This window comes from Manis pentadactyla, chromosome 14 (assembly GCF_030020395.1).
Source record: "Manis pentadactyla isolate mManPen7 chromosome 14, mManPen7.hap1, whole genome shotgun sequence".
Taxonomy (NCBI): domain Eukaryota; kingdom Metazoa; phylum Chordata; class Mammalia; order Pholidota; family Manidae; genus Manis; species Manis pentadactyla.
The window spans coordinates 71,166,080-71,181,116 of record NC_080032.1 but is presented as its reverse complement, the minus strand read 5'-3'; the positions used below and the strand labels follow the sequence as shown (position 1 = coordinate 71,181,116).

The 15,037-nt window shown below is 42.8% G+C and overlaps 1 protein-coding gene across 1 annotated transcript in view; it reads left to right on the top strand.

The window, feature by feature from the left end:
• Window positions 1–15,037, top strand: part of GRIN2B (glutamate ionotropic receptor NMDA type subunit 2B) — a 380,223-nt gene that overhangs the window by 218,770 nt on the left and 146,416 nt on the right. The window lies entirely within an intron of this gene.

The following is a 15,037-nucleotide window of genomic DNA, read 5'->3' as shown; positions in this document are numbered from 1 at the left end:
GCCCCCTCTTCTCCACAGCTTTCATTTCAAAGCTTTAAAGGCTTCCCTGCCTTTACCTCTCTCTGTCTAGAAATGACCGCATGTAGAGGCTTGCACGCCCGTACACACACTCATGCATGCAATATTACTCATCCACACAGCTCGTATTTATGTATGTACATTTACACACGTCAAATGGAATAAAGCATTATTAAAGGAACTGGATACACTCTCATATGTATTAAATTTCCCCCACTGAGACCATTTACTTGATTGCATGAGAAGGGTTGGGTATGAGAGAAAAGTTGGGGGGAATTCTTTAAAATAGCTTGCCTGGAGTTAGCTCTGGTGAATATCAACAAGGTGTTTCCTTCCAATCTGACTACATCTTAAAGTCTTGATGGTTGTAAGGAAGGTTGCTAAGTAACCCTAGCATATTTATTATTTGGGCAAAGGAGGTAGACCCAGTAGTCAAGTGGTTCTATATAATTTGAGAAATCCACAAATATCTTCTTTTTCTAAAGGGAAGATCTTCCCTGATGAAGCAAGAAAAATAGCCATGGAAGCCACACCATGACAATACCATACTCATTCTAAGTGGTCCTTCTCACAATTCCCTGAAAGAGGTCAGAGATGGAGTCCAGACGAAGATACATGTCAAAATACTTTTAGTGTTTGACATAAAAACTGATGATCGAAAACCTCAAGTCATTCGTTATTCTGCCTAAAAACGATGATAATAAAAGTGACCATTTCCATACAAAGCATCTTCATGTATGTCATCTCAATGAGTCATCACTACAAACCTCTTTTCACTGCAGAGCTTGACAGTGGATATCAACAGAGAAAACTCAGATACCTACTTCCAAACAGTCCCACCCCCTTTTTCTCCCCCACCCGTGCTTGAGCAAAACTTCTGTTTACGCAAAAACAGCACAGTCAAATGTCATTATACCATAGTTCATTATTACATAGAGTTTAATAATATGTCAAATATTTCTCATTATTGATTATGTAGAGAAAAAGCAGCGTGTGTGTGTGTTGTAGACTAGAACTTAAAATAGTCATCCCACAGGCTCCACAAAGACCTCGTTCTCACTGTTCTGTTAGCACATCTTATGTGTGTTCACACATAGCCTTACCTCTTTCACCTGGGAAAGGTGGCGGGTGGGGGGCATATATGCAACAATCCAATGTTATCTAGAATATGACCAAGAACCATGAAGGAAGCAGAAATGGGCTTAGAGCAAAAATCACTGACACAAAAGTCTTGCCCTAAAATGAATGTGGTTTAACTCAGAGTTCATTTACCCTCATTTTATTCATACTTCTAAGAAGCTTATGGGGCAGTTGGATTAAATAGAGCATAGAGTATTAGTTTAAACCCAGTTTAAACAAGATACAGAAGCATATTTAGGTGGTGTTTCCTCAGCTGTCAAGGAGGCTGCATGATCTTCAGGACCCAATCTCCTGACAGCTTTCTACTTTTTTGTTTTTAGGGTATGGACTTCATCCCCATGCCTAAGACAGCTGCTGAACTCTAGTTTCAAGCAGCAGATTAAAGTTAAAAAGGAAGGAAGGCATTTTCTTTCCTTTTTAAGGAGATTACCTGGAAGTCCTACATGTTGCTTATAGTCTGCTGGTCAGAAACTAATCAATGTTCATAGCTAGCTGCAAGGGAACCTGGCAAGTTTAGTTTAGTTTTTGACTTGGGCAGTGCTATGCCCAGTTACAAAGCAAAGTTCTATTAACTAGAGAGAGAGTCAAAGCCATATCTCTGGTATGCAATCAGTAGTGTCTGAGATACTTACTTATCTGATTTTCCAGATGAAAACAGCTTAGAAATAACGAACATGATGGGAATCTGGTAGGCAAATTGGCAGCATTTAGAAATACCAAAGAGAATGATAAGAAGACCTTAGACCTTGTCTAAGACCATTTGGGACAAACTTACATATGTACACTGAAAGGATATACCACCTTTAAAGATCCCTATACAGCAAAATAGCATAGTCATTGTTAGTTCATCAATAATATATTGATTATCTTTGGTTTAGGAAGTCAGAGAACTCTATAATACCTTTCCAAAATTTTCCACTTAAAATGCCTCCTATAATCAAGAAAAAGCTTGATACTTAAAAATACTAAGCTTCAGCAATTTAGAAAATTTGCTTTAAAGAATAAGGTTATTGAGTGAATACTGCGTGCCAAGTGCTTTATATAGCCTCATTTAATCTTATAAAGGACTGAGCAGAGTCATTATTACTTCCATTTTTCAGAGACAAAAACTGAGATCCAGAAAAGTTGAGTTACTTGCCTGCTTTACTTACAGAAAAACTTGGGTTTCCAACCCAAGTCTTCATGATGTGCAGTGTACTTTGTGCATCCTTCTGAGGACCATCTCTGTTGCTGAGGAGGCTACTCAATTAGGCGTGACTCTGATGCACATGAACACAATATTAATCTGTGGGACAGGGTGGTTTTGTTATAAAGAGTTTCCTTCTTGGCCTCCATGCTGCACTCTTGTCCCAAAGCCGTGATATATCTAGAGGCAGCCTGGCAACAGCATCCGGTACCCACATCCGGGATGTCCCAGGTCAAGCTTGTTCATTCCGCTCTCCATTCTGAAGTGTGTCGCACTTCTGTTTAACCATGTTGCTATGATCTTGCATATGCTTTTCTGTTCTGATTGGAAATGATGATTTTTTTTTTCTTATCTTATTCCTGTATGTTCCACAGTCCTTTAAGTCCACATATGGGGAAACAACAACTTACAGTCTTTGTAGACCTGAAAGTCCTTGGAACTGACATGAGAACAGACTTCCTATTTTAAAATCTGCAGAGGCTCCTGGGGGTTATGGACACATTGAAAATAATGTCAGGGACATGTAATGAAACAAAACAAGACCTTGGCCTCTGTCATGATTTACAAGTGTCCTCCAGGGACACTATTCAATTTTGGAATAGGTCAGATGAGTTTGGATTTGTTTAAGGCTACTACTCAGCCAGAGATTGGAGAAAAATGAAAACAGTGCTATTGGAAGTGACAGAAAGGTGCCATCCAGACAGCTGCTTTACTGGCCCTCATGATATTACAGTCACTGAGAGCTGACTCCAAAACACGCTCAGGAGGCATTTTGACTCCCTGTAATGTACTGTGCCAGCTGCTGGGCATACAGACAATACACAGCCATTCCATTGGCCTCATGAGGAGAGGGGAGTCCACAGAAAGTTCTTTCAGCATGCTGGTTTGGGCTTACATTTCTTGTAACACAAAGTGAATTGCCTAAGAGGCTAGCAGAATGAGCCTAAGAAACAAAGATCAGAATTTCAGAATGTGTTGCCTAAAGTATCAACTATTTCCTGGTACTGCAGACACAAGGCCGTGAAGGATCCCTCCTGGTAGAGAACAAGGTACTGGAGTTAAGGAGGAGAGAAGAACCATTCTAATAGAACCAATTCTAGGTGGATTCTGTGATCTCATTGTCACAGATTATCTGCCACTTGCAAACTCAAAATGTCATGAAAGAAAATTCTTTAGCACTATACCAGAGCCCCTCCCCCACGCGTACACACGCACTTTGTGTGGTCACTCACCAGCAGGTTTAAAAATAGGCACGGTGGTGTTGCCATGACGCCGGTGCGACTCGGCAGCCTTCCTATCCCTCTGCCGCAGTTTCACTCAGGACGCGACTCGGCCAGGGTCCGGCTCAGAGCGGCCTCTAGCGGCTGCATCCTCAGGGAAGCGCTTCCTTCCCCGAACACTCAGCCCTATTCCAGAATTAACCCACAGTAACTGAGGTGGATGTGTTCAGAACCATTCTCCTTATGATCAGCTTATTGCAAAATCGTTCTCATCGGCTCTGAGTAACAAGTCAGTGGGTACCTATTGTGTGCTCCAAGCTCTGGAGAGCAGCCCAGGAGTTCCGGGTCTTGCTGGGACAGGAGGCATGCATCCCACAAACTGGCAGAGAAACTTGAGTGGTACAGGTAGTCATGGCAAATGGAGTGATTCAGATAAGGTCTGTTTAATCTGATCACCAGAAGTTAACCCTTTCCTTTTCCAGATAAGGAGGCTTCAAAATTTATCACGTGATCCTGATTCAACAGCCCCAGGGCAGTGTTGAGGCTGACCACTCCCCGTCTGTCCTCAGCACCCTGTGTTTTGAGTTCCCTGTGACCGTGTGTCAGCACTTCCTGGGAAGCTCTAAAAAACCGTATACAGACCCCAAGGTCCCACCCTGCAAAATTCTGATTTAGTTGGATGGGAAGCCCATCGGGGCCTGGGAACTGACATGTATTAAAAGCTCCCAAGTTGATTCTAAAGGGCATCCGGGTTATGAATCACTGTTCTCAACTCTGCTGTCATTTTAGCATCCCAGTGACCAGAATTCAGGGTGACAGGCAGTGATAGCATTTACATAAACTTGGTGCTAATGACTGAACTCTCCTTTGATTGTCTCCTGTTGACTGGTCTGAAAACTGGGGTCCTTGGTAGGTCTATAAAATTCAAATTCTGGAAAAACTTCAGGACATTTCATCAGCGGTGATCCTCTTGCAGGTGGTCGTGATTTCCTAATACGGTTTTTGGTCCTTTTGCTGATGCTTCGTGCATCTCTTTTATGCAGAGATGGGTTTCTATCAGTGAAGCTGGTAGCATGAGCATCAAAACAAATCTGACTTTAAATGGCATTTCAGTTCCTCGGTACACAGACTGATTACAAATCCAAGAGAAACAGAATTTTAAAGCTTCACATTGGAAGTCTGCTGGCCTTGATGAGAAATTTATACTTTGCTAAATTGTGGAGCATGCAAGTGGTTTTAAAATGAAAGTTATTAGTGCTCAAAATGATGTTCTTTGTATTACTACACTGTTAGCACATTTAATAGAATTGATCCCTAATGTGCTACAGAATGAAATGAAAGAAAAGACAGAATTTAGGATGAGGGGGACACAGAGTGTGGACTGAGGTGAGGAAGAAATGGGGGTCCCCCTTGATCTGACAGCCCTCGCCCTGGGGTCCAGGGGGAGCCCTCCTTCCGGGGAGCCAGTTGAGCTGGGCTTGATAATGTTCTGGCTTTGAGGGTAGTTTCTCATCTGTGATATTGTTGTGGTTCTACTGCTGTGAACAAGAAAGAGAGCGAGGTCAAGGCAAAGCTTTGGAACTGTATCAAGGAAGGACATAATTTTGCAGACTACAGCAATGCCGTCCAATTAATTAAAGTGTTCGCATGGCATAGGAAACTTTTTGTTTGTCCAAAGGAATCAGAAAAAGAAGAGCAAGACATTTTGTTGCTAAGGCTCTTAGTGATTTGTAAGAGAAAACCATGATGTGTCTGCAGACACACTTACCAAGTCGGTGGTTCTTAGGTGATTGTTATCCTTGTCTTTTGCTCTTTTCTTCCATCCCCCAGCAATCTCTTCCCCATGTATCACAAAGGTGCCTGGCTGAACAGGTGGCATTTTGCTTCATGTCATTAAAGCCATCAGACTTGGGCCTTCTTGAATGAGCAGGAGGAACTGAATCTAGAATACTTGTTCTACCCCCAAAATCCAGGTTCCAGATCTGGACTATTTTGTGATGCTTCCTCATGTCTCTTCACCAATAGCCAAACATCAGGAGGAACTTATTACTATTAAGAAGCATTTATTAATTGCTGCACAATGTGTGTTCCTCCTTGGTCTCAAACCCTCCTTGGGTTCTAATATTAAGCTGGCTCCTCTTATGAAAATATGCGGGCAGTCCAATCCTTATTTTGCATTTGCCCAATAACTGCTACATAAATAGGATTATGTGTTTGCTCTTTGTTTCTAAGTAGGTAGAGGTTATTCCAGATTTTGTATCAGGGTGCACGAGGCAATACTAGGTTCTTCATTGGAGGTGAAGGGTGCGTGAAGGGTGCGGTAGCTACTACATGCAAATGCAAGCAGTTGTGGACCTATGAATCTTAGTGCCCAACAGCAGCAACCATTCCTAATGTCCCTTGCACTTTACAGGGGTTTTCCTTTCCCTTGCTGGCCTGGTTTTCATCTTAACTGAAGTGATGGCAGCTTCCTTTCCTCCTGGCTGTTCGTGTTGACTTAAGAATCAGGAGGCTAGAGGAAGGGGCACAATAGTTCATCTCCCTCACCCTGCTGCCCACCATACTTACGTGTTGAATGAAAGGGGTGACCCAGAAACCCCACATGATCCCCTGGAGGAGCCCAGGGTGCATCAAGGGTTGAGTGGTCGCCTGGTGTGTCTTTTTTCCTTTTGCTGTGGGAAATGACAGTTCGGATGTCTCAGAATCAGGAGGACTGTACGTATTTCTTTTTCTATTGCAAAGGTAAAATTGGAAAGTGGGAAAAGAAAGTGAGTACAGTATTTGATTCAGCCTTTGAAACCTTCTGGGTCCCCATGTAAAGGACACACATGCTGAGTCTGTCAGCCCTGGCAGTGACACGTGCTTCAGACTGTGAGCTTAATTTTTTTTTTTTTCAAAACTGGGCCTTGTCTCTTGCATTCCTTCTGAGCACTGGCAAAGGACCCTGCTTCTCTACACTTGGTTGTACCAGCTGTCGAATCAGTCACTCTGGTTATTAGTAAGCAGCAGGGAAGTATGTCTATAATGAAGAAATTGACAGGAGATGTGAGAAGGAAAAGGACCTATATGCCTGAGGGGGAAGAGACACTTCAGAAATGAATAAAGCCAGGCTGGGATTCCGTCATGCCCAGGTGCTGAGCCTCTGATCACTGGGCCCCCAGAACAAGCCAGTGCCCCAGCCCGCACTGGCCCATCTACCAGAGTAGAGATGCAGCTGAAGGAGCTGAAGGAGCTGAAGGGCAAGCAGCAGTTTGATAGGACAGCAGTCTGTCTGCCTTCACATAGCAGCGTCAGGCCTTGATGAGAAAAGAAAACCCTGTTTTTGTGAATTTAATTCAAAAGCGAAGGGCTGGTCTCCCTGAAGGGGTGTGTGCTCAAAAGGAGAAAGACCTGATCAGACATGAATCCCAAAAGCCTGAGGAAGGTCCCAGCGAGCATCTTGCAGAAAGCGGAAATCTGGCACTTGCCTTGGGCGATGAAATCCCACTTTGGCAACTGCGCTTTTTTGGATGGAGGCATTGTCACTGACGACCTCCAAGTGGCTAAAGGAGTCTGTCACGAATCGAGCTGGGGATAAGGAAGAAGTTGTAGCCTATAGCATACTGAATTAAATTAGATTTCACTATAATGCAAGTGATACAGAATTAGATAGCTAGAGCAGAAAGCTAATTTTTTCACAAATCTCTGATGGTTCCCTTTATCCCCTGGGTGAGATATGTATTCCTCAGCAAGCCATAAAAGACCCTGGAATATCCAGGCGGCACTTTCATGGTTGGACTTGTCTTATCCACCTCCGTCTTCTGATTCCCCCACGTTGCTCCAACATACAGTACTTACAACCTAGCAAGATCCAGCAGTGTGCCTGGCCATTCTCTGAATGTGACAGTTTTTTACTACTCCGTGCCTCTGAGTGGGCTGTTCTTTCTAATGCTCCTCTTTCAGTTTCCCCTGGTGAATACATGAATGTCCTTTAAGATCTAACTCAGGTGTCACCTCTTCTATGAAGCCTTCTCTAACAATTCCAGGCAGAATTAGTCCTTCCTCTCCGTGCTCCCATAGCCCTGCCTTCACACCTCCATTATAGCACTCAGACGTGCAAACAGTTCAAATTAAAAGTATATCTGGGCTTGTCTAAGGCTGTGAATGTCTCATTCATTTTTGTAGTCACCCCAGTACTCATTGCACAGAAGATTCTCACACTTTCTCTTTTTTTTATTGAATGTAAATGTGAATGAATCAATAAGGATGGAAGTGGGGCTGGTGCCTGTGGAGTGAAAAAATGATTATTCTTTTTAAAAATTAAATGTACTATCCATCATGTGTGAAGGTGATTTTTCTTGATTCATTGACAGTAAAATGGAGGCTTTGAACTAGCTTTCAACACTTGCTTTATTATGTGTAGAGAGTGTCTTTGGCCTTAGCATCAGTTAAATACTTGGAAATGATTCCTCACCGTCCTTCACTTCTTTAATATGTATGCAGTCAGTCATTCTCCAGTAATTCCTGCACAGGGCCCCTAAGCGGAGTCATTCTTTCCTCTCTGCTTCCACAGTCGCTGTCCTCATTAGCTTGTGCCTGCATTTCTGTAAGTTGCTCTTTGTCCCTTTTCTTTAATATGGCAAAAGTTACCTTACCCACTATCAGGCTGATATTTTTCAAATATCATTTGGCTCATTTTACTTACGCGCTTAAAGACCTAAAGGGACGTCTTTTAGCCAAACTGAAACTTAGCCTGGCAGTCATCCTCCCTGGATACCAATTTACTTATCTCAAAACCTGATCCCACATGACTTTCCAAAAGGAACTAATTTTCTAGGCACACCCCTCTCTTTGCCATCCAGACAATGGTGGCCTGTCTAGGAGAAGGGAGGCCAGAGAGCATGGTTCTATCCACCAACATTGTTGCTAATTAGCCATGTGACAGGTCATTTTACCTTCTCAGTATCTGGTTATCTCATCTGTAAAACAATATCTTAGGAGAGCTGTTTGCTTGGAAAGAATTTGGAAGAGATGAGCCCTGTGTTCCTTCTGACTCTGAAGTTCTTTGATTCTTTGATTTCATGAGATATTGAACTTCTCTGTTTTCCTTCCAACCCCTATGATCAATGAAGTAGCTTGAATAGGTTTTGAATCCAGCATCTGTGCCTCATCCCTTGCACACTCTTATGCAGCAGCTCACAAAGCACCAGAACAGGCATGAGAGTAAGGGCCTCTGTGAATCCTGTGATACCCACAACTCCAGGAGCAGTCCTTTTTCAGGTTAGTTTTAGTTTTTCATTCAGCCAAGCTTTTGATTCACTTGATAAAGAGAAATAAATGGGCCAGGCTTGATTTTCTTTGATGGAAAAGATTCATTTTATATTCCTTCTGCCTCAGTGAACACGAACCTGCAGTTATTTACAGTCTAGTTACCGAATTCTGGGCTGTGTGAGTTCCTTGATTTGCTTTCCTTTTCTCAGGCCCAACTTTTTGTAGAGCGTTTATTTTTTAAGAAACACCACCTACTGAAGAACAGGGTAAAGGTCAGGACATGGGCCACAAATTGCTTCTTGTCAACATTTTTATTTGATGTTTCTACTAGTGGACTTGCTCAGCACGCCCAGTGTTGAATTTTCATGGTACAACGCCATATACCTGCCTACCCCCACTTTTCTCCATTACAGGGGAAGGCATGGTTTTCCTTCTGTTGCATGTGTTGAAATTTACAGGTCATCTTTAATTGTTTCCTTTCCCTTACCCCCCTTCATCTAATCAGTTTTCTAATTTTACTGGTTCGGTAGCAAAATATATTTCCAATCTATCCACTTTTTTCCATTTTCCCCATACACTTCGTTAAGTTATATACACATGCACACACACACATACATACGTGGTTATTTGTTTAATGTTTGTGTCTTCCTCTGACTAGACTATTAGCTCCATGTTGGCCGCAATGTGTCTGTTTCACTCACCATTGCATTCTACTGCTTAGCACTTTAATTGGCTTAGAGCAGGCACACATTAAATGAGTGAATTAACCTAAGTAATTGTAAAATTAAGCTTTGAATTATCTGTGAACTTGATTTCCTCTGGGCTTTTGGATTATCTATTTAAGACTTTGTTTCAGGTTCTGTTCTTAAATTCTTGACATTTTCAACAAACACAACAGCACCTACTCTGTGTACAGAGCTGTGCTTGGTGTGAAGGACAACAGAAAAGGCATGTTCTTATTCTCTTCAGAGCTTGAATTTAGTTTAAGAGACAAAGCCTGCACACCCAAAAATGTTAAGCAAAAGTGCAACACAGAATATGACCAAGCACCTCAGATAGGGAGTACAATTCATATGCTACAGTCAAGGACTGTTGTCTATGCAGACTGAAGTTGCAACCTTGAAACATCATGGAGGAATTGGAGGCAGTGGAACTTGACCTAGACATCAAGGAATACAGAATGTAGAAGTCTAAGCAAGGGACCATTCCTCCAAATGGGAATGACAGCATGAACAAAGACTTGAGCTTGACATTGACACTTGAATGCTCATGTGAGGGTTGCACTGTGATCAACTTCATCTGAATGGAACTGGAGACAGGTAACAGTAAATAAGCGGGGGAGTTCCCATGGGATGGAGCTGTTGGTTTGAAAGGCAATATGCTTTACTTGGAAAGCCACCATGTTAGGAGTTGGCATCTAATTGTGTGGCCTTAAGTCATTACTCTTTTCAACTCTGGTTAAAAAAAAGTAGTGTGATAAGAAGCATGTATCAGTAAAAGGTAGGACTACATCAAGTTTCAGGTATGATATGTTTCTGTAGAAGAGTTGAAGTAGACACCTCTGACGTGTCTTTCTGCTTTAGAATCTTCTCTCCATGCAACAGCCTATTTAGTACTTGAGTTCCTGGCTTGGGCTGATGGAGTGTCACTGCTAGTCAGTAGGTCACGGAAACCCTGGAGCTAGATTAATGTCATTTAACTTTATCCTGGTAGGTAACCATGGGAAAGACTTAATGAAATGTTTCTTTTAAGAAGATTCATTTTATAGAGAAATGGGGAACAGTGACCCAGGTGGGGACATGAGTCAGACCTACCCTCAAATGCAAGGTGACAAGGGCCTGAATTTATTGTACCCTGTGGTGGTCTCAGGGACTGCAAGAGAATTTTGAAGGATGTTTCTTTAGGATCTTTATTACTTAGATAATAATGTCCTACATACAGATCACACAGAAGATACAGTGGTCAAAACTGGCTTTTAGGTGATGGATCAATGGAAATTGAGAAGTTGAAGTAGGAACATGTTTTTCACAGAAGATGTGTTAAATTCTCAGTTGAGGGCTGGACATGTTCATGAGGATGCCTCCAAGTGCCTACAGGTAAACAGTCTGGAATGTGAAGTTACAGATTTGAAATTCATATGAGCATAGTGTTGGTACAGCTGTCAGTGGCCAGTTGAGAAAAGATCAGTTCTCTTAGGAGCAGAGCATATAGAGAAAAGTAAAGTGAGATCTGGATTGAGCCTTGAATGCCCAGGACAGTTGACAGGGAAGCAGAGCAAAATATGCAGCAAAGATCACAGGCCTGGTGGAGATGGGCAGGGAGCCCTGTGGTCAGCTCTGCAAGGGACAGGTTCCTGAATCCAAGATAAATGACTTTTAAGAAAGGAAAAGGGGTCAATAGTGTCAAGTGTGTTAGAGAAGGCAGGCATCTGTGGACCATACATAATCTTTTATTTCCTCTTTTATATCATTAGCTACCATTAACCAGGGATTAATTATTTCATTTTTGGTTATTCAGGTCAAATGCCTAATCTTTGATCATCTCATTATTGTTTAAACAGCATAGGGAAAGAATTAAAAGGAAGGAAGGGTTTAGCCATTTGCCCCCATTAGCAGGCATAGGAAAAAGTTGGTGGGGAAGGAGCTTAACACTCACTTGTGGTTAAAATAAAATTTGAGCCATTTGCACAATAGCAAGACAGAGTCTCTCAAAATTCTGGCCCGTATACTTGTTAGTTGAATGGCTTTGGCCCAGTTACCTAATCTCTCTGAACCTGCATCTCCATCTATAAAAACAGAGATAACACTAAAGGCTTCCTATTGTTTTCCCACTGGTTAAATCAGAATGTGTGCCGAGTATTTAGCAGAGACCTGACACAAAGAAAGTGCTCAAAACACGTCGTCATTGTTTTGGCAGGATTATCTCATTTGACTTGTTTTTTTTGGACTATCCCTGCTCATACTGACATTAACAACTGAGGATTAAATGGGAAACTGTTTTTAGAAAGTGTAAGCATTACAGATTGTATTTTCTTTTCCTCATTTTTTTCCAAGAGGGACAGATTTCTTTCACTGTAGTTTTGTAAGACATGAATCTGTATGAAATCTGTCAGTCACTCGCTCCTGAATCTTCCATGCCCTGGCCTGCCAGCATTGATTTGTCTAAAGCAGGTGACAGACACTGCTGAGGCATGCTGGGGAAGGGGCTGGAATGGCTACATGACGGGGATGAAATGCTCTCAGCCTCTCAGTTCAAAGTGTTCTACTGATGCCGAAAAAGGGAATCATGCTGAAAGGAAAAAAAAAAGTGTGTATTCCTGACAGCAAAGATGCATGTGCTGACAATTTAGATTTTTGCCCAGAGATGCTGGCATTTTCTTTCTGGGGGCGGTTCTTGTGTCCCCAGCAGTGTTCCCACCGTATCCCGTGTTCTCTCCTCCTGGCCCTTCTCCTCCCACCCCCCTCCCCATATGTCTTCCTCTTCGTCTCGCCCACCCTACTCCTGGTTTTTTTCTTTCTCTCTCCTTCTTCTCTCATAGGTTATTTCCCTTCAGCAACAAAATGAATCCCGTCATAGAACACAGGACTACTTTCCCCAAACCCGTTCTGCCTTTCTTCGGCTATTATTTTTTTTTCCTGAAAGTTCTTGAATAAGCCAGAGATCTGGGAAAGAGTCTTTTCTGTATATTCTAGTGAACTTCTGCCATGTTTCCTTTTCATCTGATAATTCACTGGGCACCATCCTCTGCCTCCAGCTTCCTCCCTAGTAGCTCTTCTCCCCAACTCCAAGACGGATTGTTTCTCTATGATCAGCTATTCCCAGCCCAAGAATTATCTGGCCTTGGAAATCTTCACCATTCAAAAGCTAAAGCAGACAGACAACTACACAAAAGGAGAGATGGAGGAATAAGGGGCTCTAAGAATGAATTTGGACATGGGTAGAAAGGACCGGAACAGCCAGATGCAAGTATAGGGATGGCAGTGAATTATTTGTGACAAAGAGTGACGATAGATGACACGACTCACAGACACAGCTCACACGCACCCCACCCTGTGCTGGGAGAGAGAGTTAGGTTATTGTTGGCATGGTTTGATTTCTTTTTTGAAGCAAAGGGTAGCTAGTGCCAAATAAATGACAGGAAAAACAGAACACCTGTCTTAAATGTTAACTACATCTCTGGCTTCATCTCTTACCCAGATGGAGACACAATACCGTGAATGAAAATGCCATTGTATTATGTTATTTGATTTGTGTGAAAAGACCCTGGTGTGCATAGAGGGTTAACTGCTGGGTGATGATGGAGATAGGGCTCTCTTCCATATGATGGAATAAAGAACTGAAAATAAATAGATATCAGTACTGTGCAAAGAAAGATCTGAGAGAAAATTAGTGGGTATATTTGTTTGGACATTCTGACCAGGATTACATTAGTTTACAGGTGCATGTCAGTAATGGCAGCAATAGGAAATTGTTTTCTGTTCACCCACCCACCCATCCATCCATCCACCCATCCATCCATCCCTCATCCATCCAGTTTTCTTGAGCATGGGCTGTGTGCATAGCCAGTGGTAGGTGCTGTAAGAGACCTGCCACACTTACACTTGCTTCCCGCCCCTAAGGAATTCTTAAGATTGAAGCACATATGTGGAATGGATGAATTGGCATGCCCCCTCTCTGGGCCTTGTCTGCACATTTCTTTTCTTAAAATTATCCTTGAGGCCAAAACTATAGCTCTCTGAGTGTCTCCTTAGGGATTAAGGCATCCACAAGACAAAATGCTTGCTTGGGATTTTTTTAATGGGACTTAGTTTTTAATATTTAATATGTAGACATTAAAAGGAAATCAGGAAATTTAATAGGAGAAATAGGAAAACATTCTGATACATAGCAATTTAGGGGCACCCTTTGGCAGCTGGGTGATGAAATTTTGGAGAACTATCAGACAGTGGTTCTGAAAAACTGGATCTAAAAAAGTTGTAGGCTTCAATATCCCTCTTCCCACTCCTCCTAAAAATTGCACTGATTCCTGCACTCCCGTATTACCTTGCCCAACACCCAATCCTGGGAGAGCTACTTAGCATATCGTTGATAGAGGACAATCTGGGGCCTGGGTTGCTGAGTGAAAGTAAAGTAAAATGGTTGTAGTTCAAGGAGGTCGAAACATCATTCATTCATTCACTAGTAAGCCGCCATTTCCCGAGTGTCAATCATGCTCCTGGCTTGGTAAATACAGAGACAAAAGACAAGGGTCCCTGCCCTCGAGATGCTCCCAGTCTCCCATGAAGGTGGCTGAGGAAACAGCCAATCCTGATGCGGCCAGTTTTCTGTGAGTTCTGCCTGTGGTGCCCCACCAGGACTGGTATACAGCAGGTGAAGGCAGCCACCCCCTGCTCAGGGGAAGGAAGGCACACATGCAAAGTGATGCTTCTGGGACCCCAGTTTCTCCGTTATTAACAACGGCCTTGCATTTTGGTCCACAATGCTGTTATCCAGACCTGGTATTAACAGCAATGTGGTTTGCATGTCCCGTCGTTTCCCCACAGCCTCCACTATGCCCAGCAGCCATCTCAGCACTGAGTCCTCCCACCTTGAGAAACAGTGACCATCTGAGTGTATAGCCTTGTCGCCATTTCACAAACCACAGAAATAATGGGTAAAACATTGTGTTTTTAACAAGACTAATCATCCTTCTTATTGTGAAGCAGGATTTATATGCTTCTCACAGCTTGCAGGGCACCCTCCCAGACACCAACTAGACTCCAGTGAGGGAACGTGCTGTGATCTCACAGCTGATGAGGAAGTGCTAGAAGCTGCAGACCCTTACAACCCCAGTGTTTTTTCCTACACAGCCTTGGTGAAATGAAGACCCACTGTGTAGAGATCAGTTGAAGAACTCATGGAGAGCCACAATTAAAATGTAGCCTGGAGGTGAAGACTGTTCTCTGGAAGCAAGGCCATGGTAATATAGCAACAAAACCATTGACCTGGAAGGCAGACCTGCCTGCCTGCCCACACTGCACCTTATCCTTGCTCAAGTCACTTGGCCTCTTTTTTGTCTTAGTCTCTTCCTCTGTAAAGTGAAGGGAATGCATTTAACTGATCTCTACGGTGAAGAGCACAGACTTCGGAGCCAGCTTACCTGGTTCAAATCCTGGCTTTGCCCTGTCCTATTTGTGTGACCTGAAATAAGACATTGAATCCTTTTCAGCCTGTTTCCAATTCT